Source organism: Gavialis gangeticus, unplaced genomic scaffold, assembly GCF_001723915.1.
Source record: "Gavialis gangeticus isolate Ggan-Ray unplaced genomic scaffold, GavGan_comp1, whole genome shotgun sequence".
Taxonomy (NCBI): Eukaryota; Metazoa; Chordata; order Crocodylia; family Gavialidae; genus Gavialis; species Gavialis gangeticus.
The window spans coordinates 10,305,877-10,314,707 of record NW_017729026.1 but is presented as its reverse complement, the minus strand read 5'-3'; positions in this window follow the sequence as shown (position 1 = coordinate 10,314,707).

Genomic DNA, 8,831 nt, shown 5'->3' with positions numbered 1-8,831 from the left:
GAAAACGGGGGGGGGGGGAAGCGTAGTGAAAAACTATTAGTTGCAAGTTGCTAAAATATGAACACCTCCCCTTGTAGATTGTTCACAGTCAAAAAATGCAGTCACATCTAGTGCAAGCCCACTGTATGCAATGGATTGTTTTGTGCCATGTCCCCATCTTTTTATATAGAAATGTATTAAGAATGTTTTGTGTTACCCCTTTCATGTTAATCTCTACCTTCTGCTGCTTCATATCCAAGGACAACAAAGACGAGGAGAATATACATTTCACTCTGTGTATGCCATCTCATAATAAAATGTGTTTACCATATTGCCTGTTGTTATACATTTTATTTCATCATATTCCCCATTTTCTGACTTTTATGGGAAATTTGAAAACAAATTGACATTGTCTATTTTTGTCATTGATTGTTGTCAAGTCTTATTTGTATCTGATCTTAAGCTGTTTGGAGCCAAAATTCTTACCAGCAATTAAATCATTATAATAAATGCTTTTATATATAGTAAAGATAATAGATATCAAGAGAATAAAAATATCATTTCTATTTCTGCATCTTTGGGAATCTAGAATTTGAAATCATGGCAAAGCATTCCTCTCATGCTGAGCATGAAGAATTCTCCAAACATAAGATCAATTTGGAGGTATATGAAAAGAGGTAATTATGTCTTTTTAATCTGCACCTTTTATGGGGTCAGTAGTGAACTAAAGTAAGCGGTTTCCAGTGTTAAATTTTTAACAAATTTAAAGCTGTACACAAGGTAGCAAATAGAACTGTGCTATATTTCATTTCATTGAGTGACTGAAGTGGGGAGAGGTCAATAACTGGAGAAACTATACAAACACATTCAGCACTTGCTTTGCAGCTTTGATTCAGTGTGTTGCCTGTCAAAGAAACGTTTTTGTTTAAACACTAGTATGAATCAGTTGAGTTACCTTCTCTGTTTGGTATGTTATGGTAATTCTTGTCCAGTAGACTTCTGTATATGTATTTAGGCTAAAAGTGATCCTGTCTTGTTCTAAAGCTGGGCTGGATCAGTGAATGCAGTACGTTTTAAAAGAAAGAAGGGTAACCTATTCTGTTAAGCCTTTTTAGTTTTTTTTTTAGTCTTTTAAAATCCTGTCTTTCTATGTATGTCAGCTTCATTCTGTTCCCTTCCTTTTCTTGAAACACATACAAATGTGTGCTGTCAGTGTTCAGTTAGGGCTTGAGACCAAAAAAAAACCCATTGTGGTACCTAAATAATAGGCACATTTTTAGGTGTCTACTTACAGGCGTGGAACCCAAACATCAAGTGCTGAGTTATGTAAGAACATGTACAGTACATGGGGAGTTAGGTGTTTCTGAAAGACAAGTGAGAAAAGCCACATGCTGAGCAGTCAAATCCAGTAAATTCCAAAATACCCAGCCTTTCTCCAGGGCTTAGATGCCTAAATCAAGATGGCAAACGCCTGTGTTTAGACAGGATCCAGAGCCCAGAATCCTTTCCAGAGGATAGGCACTTGTAATTAGTCTTGAAAGAGTGTGTTACTTTTTTCTTAAAATAGGTAGTGGGGAGGCGTTGGTGATGCCCATCTTTTATTTAGTAACCTTGTGGCTAGAACATATGTCAAAAATGGGGGATCTGGATCCAGGCCCTCCAAGACTTTCAAACTCACAGCTCCCACCTGAAGTGGGAAATGCAGGTTTGAATTCCCTGGGGCTGTGGGGACAGTTAATGTAGATCTTCCACTTACTTGATAAGTGCTCTAGCCATTGGGTGATATAGTTAAAGATAGGTAACATTATTATGGCTGCTACTACCACATTTGACAGCTCCATTTTAGAAGCAAGATGGTTTTGATGGCGGGGTTGGGGGTTATCTTACTGATTCGTTTTAGTCAAACTCAGAGCATATCCGCTTAATTGGAGCCCTTGGGGGATTCATGTATAGTGCTCTACCTAGTATTTGCATCTCATTGGAGCTCAGGTGGGAGATAGGTACCTGGCTGCTCAGATTGGGGCAGTTCTTGGATATATAGACATTTCAGGGAACTTTCAAAATGTCTAGTGCAGTAGTTCTCAACCTTTTTGGATTTGAGGTACCCTTCCAATAATTTGTGGGCTGAGTGGCACCCGACTTTAAAAACAAATGTATATGTTTCCTTCTTACCTCCTTATACAGGGGCTGGGGTGTAGGGGTGGCAGGTAATCTAGGCAAGGACAAGCCTGAACCTGGCTTTATCAACTTAGTTTATCTGCTTATCTCTCTGCACCTCGCAGCACCCTTCAGCAGATCAGGCAGGATACCCCAGCACCTTGATTGAGAATCATTGGTCTGTTGTGGTTCATGTAATTCCAGCATTAGGCAGTGCTGAGCAAGAGTTCTTTGGATTATAATTTTAGATTTACCTGCCTAAAACAGAACTTTAACAGAATTTGGCTACCTAAGTCCTGTTTTGAATCCAGCCTTTGGTCTTCCAGTAATATTAACTGTGAGTTTTGACGCAGCTTTTCAGGCAACATGCTGGATAAAACAGTAAATTACAGTTCTAAATTAGAGAAATTTAGAATACCAATTAATTGCATGCCCACAGAATTCTTGCTCCTTTCGGTCAGAAACTTATGTGTAATGGCTTTGGAAAAAAATATACCTTTCTAAATTCCCATAGGTTGATGAAGTATCATTGGGTCTGAAGACAGGTAATTTAATAGATTCAGAAAGAGGCATTTCCCCTGAGGGGGCAATTATCAACTGCTGTGCTATAACTGTCACCGCAGCATGCTCGTGTAGCCATACAAATAAGCTAAAGAACTGTAAATTCAACCCTAAAAAAAAATGAAGTTAACATTAACAGGTTTGCAACACTTGGATTCCTACAGGAGTATGGAGATTTAACAGTGACATTGGACAGTTACCGATCAGCTGCACATTTTCATAAGCATACAGGAAATGGTGATTTGGTGTTCTACTGTATAGTACTCATGAGTAGATTTTTTGACTTAATTTGGGATTGGTTTAGACTGCGCTAATTAACTAGCTTTTTGTTGTCCCAGTAAACAGAATTGCATCCTACTTTTTGAGGATTCTCTGCTTTTCTTCCTTCATAGTAATACTGAGTGAATTCTTAGCCTCCGTAGGCTTTAATGTGGAGTAGGATTTTAGATTATTCTAGATTAGGGAAGCACTTGTGTTTTATACATTATTTCCTTTTTGGCTTTCTTGAAATCTGGCATCAGACGATAAAGGACTGGATTCCCCTTCTACAATTTTGTAACGGCTGTGAGCTGCTCAAGATATTAAAAATCAACCCTGTAAACATCAATTGCCAGATGAAAACTTGCTGCAGTCAAGCAACTGATTTTTTTAAAATTAAAATTAATGTTTCATAAAGTCAGATTATCATCAGTGATAATGAATAGATTTATATATTGCATTTTCTACAACCTAATTTCCCCCAAAATAAGCGGTATTTATTATTTTCACAATCTTTTGTGCTTCTGATGTTTTTCGGCACCTATCTGGGGCTTGTGCTCCTGCAGTAAATTGTAGAAGCAAGATGTTTGAAGACGGTACTATCACCTGTAGTGTGTCTTAACCAGAACTAAATCAAGCTTTTTACTTGCAGCATATTCTGAGTCTGAAATTACTAGGAACAGGACATTTGGCTGCAAGTCTTTCTTCAATGAAGCTTAAGTGAAAGACAACCAACACTTTTTTGATATCCTGGTACACAAATAGCTTTATTTCTGTTATCCTCTATTCATCAGAATTAAGTACTCTGCAACCCACTGAAAAAGAGGTGTCATATATTTAAGATTTGAACTCCATAGGAATGCAAAGTATTTATGTAACCAATTACTCCCTCAGATCATCTGCCTTTTTCTCTTCAGCCTACACTTAGAATGCTGATGAGTTGTCCATTATCTTGTTTGTCTGAAAAAAAATGTTACAGATTTTAGCAATAATGGTTGCCTGATATTACAACTGTAAGAGTTAAATGCACATCTTCGTGCTACAGTAACTCTCAATAGTTTATTTTTAGGCAATATTTTAGTAGTAGTTTACCTGCCAAACTGGTACCTTAGAACTGTAGCAGTAGCAATTAGTGAATATGTTACTTCCACAGTTTTTTCAAATTTGCATCAAAATGGATGTGTCTATACATCGCCATGCTTTAGTGCTTCCTTTTGGAAGTACTAAAGTACTGTACAGTATGGGTGGTTACTGAACCTTGTGCACAGTGCAGGGTTAGATTTTTTATCGCTATGTCACCATAGCAGCGTGCTATACCAAGGGAGCGCACTGCTATGGCAATGAAGCTGATGGTCACGTGTAGACACACATGATCACTACGTCACTGTGGCACGCCGTAGGGCAATGTAGTACATCGCTACAGCAATGTAAGGTGACGTGTAGATGCACCTAGTTTTTTGTAAAGGTTTTTTCGGGGCTACCCTTTTTCAGAGTGCCTTTGGTTTTAGGTGGCCTATAAACAACTGTTGTCCTCCATAAGTTCACTGTCAGTCTGCCAGATTGCTGTCTGATTTAAATTTGCCTTGACACATGTAACTAATATTCCTGTTGTTTAAAAATGTGTAGGCATTGGTTGTATATGCATATGTACAAAAACATGGGAAAAGAAATGCCAACATGTATCCTGCTGGCCAGGATCTTTTGAATTAAGTGGAGGTTTTTTTAAAGTTTCTTTCCCAGTCTGAACTAATATTCCATGATGGTTATGTCCTCTTTGCTAAATCCAATTATGTTCACTGTAGGCAGTTTCAGTAAGACAACTGTTGGATATCCGGGGGTAAATTTGATAAATCAGAAACTTAAAATGCTTAATTTCTTCTGATTGATGAAACTCAAAAAGAATGCAGCATCCCAACCCCCTTTAATGAGAAAAAATTGAAAGTAAATTTCCTTGTGCTGTAAAATAAAATGTGAATGCACTCTATCTCAGAATCGATATTGGGAAACTGTTTTGTGTGTTCAGTGGATCATGTGAAAGCATATCCAAGGGAGGTCGTCACATGCATGCTGAGGACTAAACTATGTCATTGGTAACGTCCATCCAATAAAGTTTTTTGAAGGAAAAAGGCTGCTGTGTTTAATACTTCTAACTTATTTTCACCAAGTAAATATACAAACTACTGCTAGCTACTGTAATTTAGTCTTAAGAGTTTTGACTGATCATAGCCATATTAGGCAGGGCTATTATATTATGTCTTTGAAGCATACATAAAATTTCTTACACAACTGGAGAAAGTCACCTGTCTTTGTAATTTAAAAACAAGTTGTGTTGTATTAAATTTTAGTTCCCTACGTTTACTTTTGTCTACCATGTCAGTCATTCTTAACCTTTTTAGTATCTCCAAACTTCTTAAAAGTTAATTGCTTGTGCCACTTACTAAATTGTACTAACCCATAGAAGGGTAAAATACTTGATTAATTATAATCAAGATACAAGAGAAAATATAAGGTGGAACACACTGAAATGTGAATTTCAGTTCAAGAACCACTTTCTAGAGCTTATTATTGCAGGGGAACAAATGTTTTACAGTAAGTTGCATTTGCAGTGACTGTAAATGAGTAATGTGGCCCTTTCCTTGATCAAGGTGCTCTGTGTTCAAAGGGAACTGTTTTTTCATAATTGTGAAATTAGGAAAACGTGTATTCCATCTAATCCATGTATAAAGACACAAAAAATGGTAATCCTGAACAGGATGCTCTCAAGTGTAAATTGGTTTAACTAGTACAGAGCTCCTTACTTTATACAGCACGTAGGAAGAGATGCAGGCATGTCTCATGAATTTAAGTTGGAGTAAAACAACAATTATGCCTTGGCTGCCTTTTCGTAAAAAAAATATATATATATATAGTAGGCTAGGGTATATGTATTATGTTTTATTGTAATATTATTTGACTTCCATGCCAGAAATTTCTGTACAGCTGAGGGTGAAGTCTGCTCCAAGGAAGGGAGTCTCTGAAGAGAGTCCCGTGACTCGCTCCATCCTTGGTCCTTCTACTGGATCCTTGTAGAACACTGGACAAATGGCTTTAATTTGACACTGCCACTGGGCACCTGCCATTTGTTTAAATTAAAGCTGGATAGAAAGTAGCTATAGAGTTGTTACACGTTTTCAACCACTAACTTTGTAGCGGGCTGGCTCTTTCTATAGCTGGAAAGTCATTTATTTAATGTGATAATACTTTGCACGTGTGACTGGTCTGCATTTATTGCATGATTCACCAGTCAATGGTATAATATAGGTAATATGTAGCAGGGGCCTTGTTTCCTCCAGCTGTAAAATGTAAGTGAAAACACCTCACATGGTCCAGTTCTATCCACAGGCAAAACTATTATAAAATTACTGACAGGAAATGTCGAAATATTAAAAGGCGAGCTATGAATACACGCATCTTGAGAAAGCTGACCCATAGGAACAGAGGTATCTAGGGCAAAAGGTGGCTACTGCACAATATATGGGGAGGAGGTAGAGAAATCCCAGCCTGCAGCCTACTCTCCTCTGTGGAAAGACCTGAAACTTCTGCTGTTTGCTGCTTCGTCCAGTCTCCAATCCAGCCTTTCTATATGGTCTGCTCCCAATGTCTGGCACAGGCTACTGCTGATGTTGGTGTTGCCAGATCTTGTGGGGCGCTGTAGCACCACAATGCCCATCTTGGGAGATGATCCACCATTTGCTGCTTCTGCCAAACATCGGTCGGTTGCATGGAGGCCCCAGGATTTCATGAGAAAGATCCATCAGCAGAAATTGCAACTGTGGCTCAAGGATTAGACTTGAGGCAGCTGAGGACCCATCAGTTAGCTGTGATAAAGCCCATCCTGGAATTGGGGCATTGCCACCATTGAGGGCATAGTCAAGTTAAAGATTAATTGTGGGTTAATACTGGAGCAGACACCAGTGCTGAAGGTCTGTGGGGAAAGGGCCTAATGCTCAAGCTCATAAACCCCAAGTACAAGGGCCAGAGCAGGTGCTCTTGGAAGGAGAAGGTGGCATGGGGGGGGGGGTGAACAAGAGGAGAGACCATGGGGTCCCTGGTGTCACCCAGCCACTGCTCTGGGCAGTGCAGCGCTGTCCTTAACCCTGCCCCGCTCCAGCACAGCAGCCCTAATGCCTACCAACGATTCCTGGCACCTGGGGGGGGGGGTCACCCTGCCACCAATGCTTGAGTTGTAATCTCAAGCGTCTGAGGGGCCCTGTGGCATCATAGGCACCCAGGTGCCTCTGATATGGTGCTTTCTACTGCTCTTATGGGCCCGACCCGATTGGGGTGAACCAGTGACCTATACATGACAGAAGTGTGTGTGTGTGAACAAGAAAATAAGTGACGTGTGTGTGAACAAGTGATGTATAAATGACGGATGTGTGTGTAAGACAAGCGACATGTCAATATGTGTGTGCAAGCCTAAGAAAACAAGTGACGCATGTGAAACGTAACGTATCAATAACTTCAGGCTCCCCTAGCCCCACCTCCCTCCTGCTCGGTCCCGCCCCTTCCCTGCCGGTCCTGGACCGGGCTGCCACTGCCGCTTCCGGGTCTGGTTGCCGGAGCAACCGACGCCGCGTGCACTGCCAGCCAGCTAGCTCCGAGCGCGGCACGCCCCTGACCCCCAGGTGAGGAAGCCGCCCCACCCCCATCCTCCTCGTTTTGCGGCGGGGCCGCCCAGGGGCTAGGGCGCGCGCGCGCGCTTGAAAATGATGTCAGGCTTTGCCCCCCGGCGGGTGGGGGAAGGGAAGGAGCCCCGGAGTTCTCAGCCGCCCCGCCCCCACCGCTACGTCATCGCGGGACAGGGCACGTGCCTTGCAGGCAGCTGCTCTGTGCCCGCGGGGGGGGCTTAGCCCGGGCCCGCCCCCTGGGGTTGAACCTTAAAGGCATGGGGGGGGGAGAACCCCCTAAAGCAGAGGCGTCCCAGAAGGAAGGGGAGGTTCCTGGAGGTTGGGGTCAGATCTAGACTAGCCAGGTTGGTCCCTCAGGTGCCCCCCTGCCAGGCACCCGTGCCCCCACGTGGCACACTTGCTTTAAGCCTATAGCTTCCCAGCTGTCCCCGTTCTCTCTTTCGTTGTGCCCTGAACTCAGTTGACACATACCTAGTAGCCCCCTCTCTTAGAGGGCTCAAGCTTGCTTTGAGGGTGTAAGGCCCGTGTTCCTGATGTGTGTCAAACTGGCCTGTCTTCGGATGAGCTGGGCTACCCCCCTCTCCCTCAGATCCAGTCACTGGAACTAGGAACCAGCGCAAGCGCCGACCTACTGTCACTGCCATAGGCAGCTGGTTCATCCTGATGTTGCTGCAGCATCTGCTGAAGGCAGAAAAAAACGAAAAAGAATAATTGGGAAAACCCACCATTGCCACCTCACCTGCTCTCAACCAGTGCTAGATACCAGGCAAGGTCTGTGAAGGGGCAGAGTTCAGGTTGTTTGGAGGGGTGTAGGTTATAGCTGTGTTGGTCTAAGCACATCGGCACACAAGGTTCTTTGGGCCAATCTGATATCTTTTATTATACCAATTTAAATAGTTAGAAAAAAATTTTTGCAAGCTTTTGGGTTTAAAAAAACCTTTGTCACGCTGAGGAAGTCTCTGCAGTTGGTGTATGCTTTGCCTGAATGGGATGAAAAGTAAAGAAGCCAGAGGCTGGGCTGGTATGCATACAAGACAGGCAGGCAGTGAAGGTATCAATTGAGTAGTCAGTGGGTGAGAGGCTGGATGGAGAGGCGAAGGGGGTTAAATGTAGCAGCTAAACAGTGAAGAGGTAACTGGGGAGTCAGATGTCAGGCAGGTTATAATGTGCCATAAATCCAATGGCTATATTTAGTCCATGATTTTT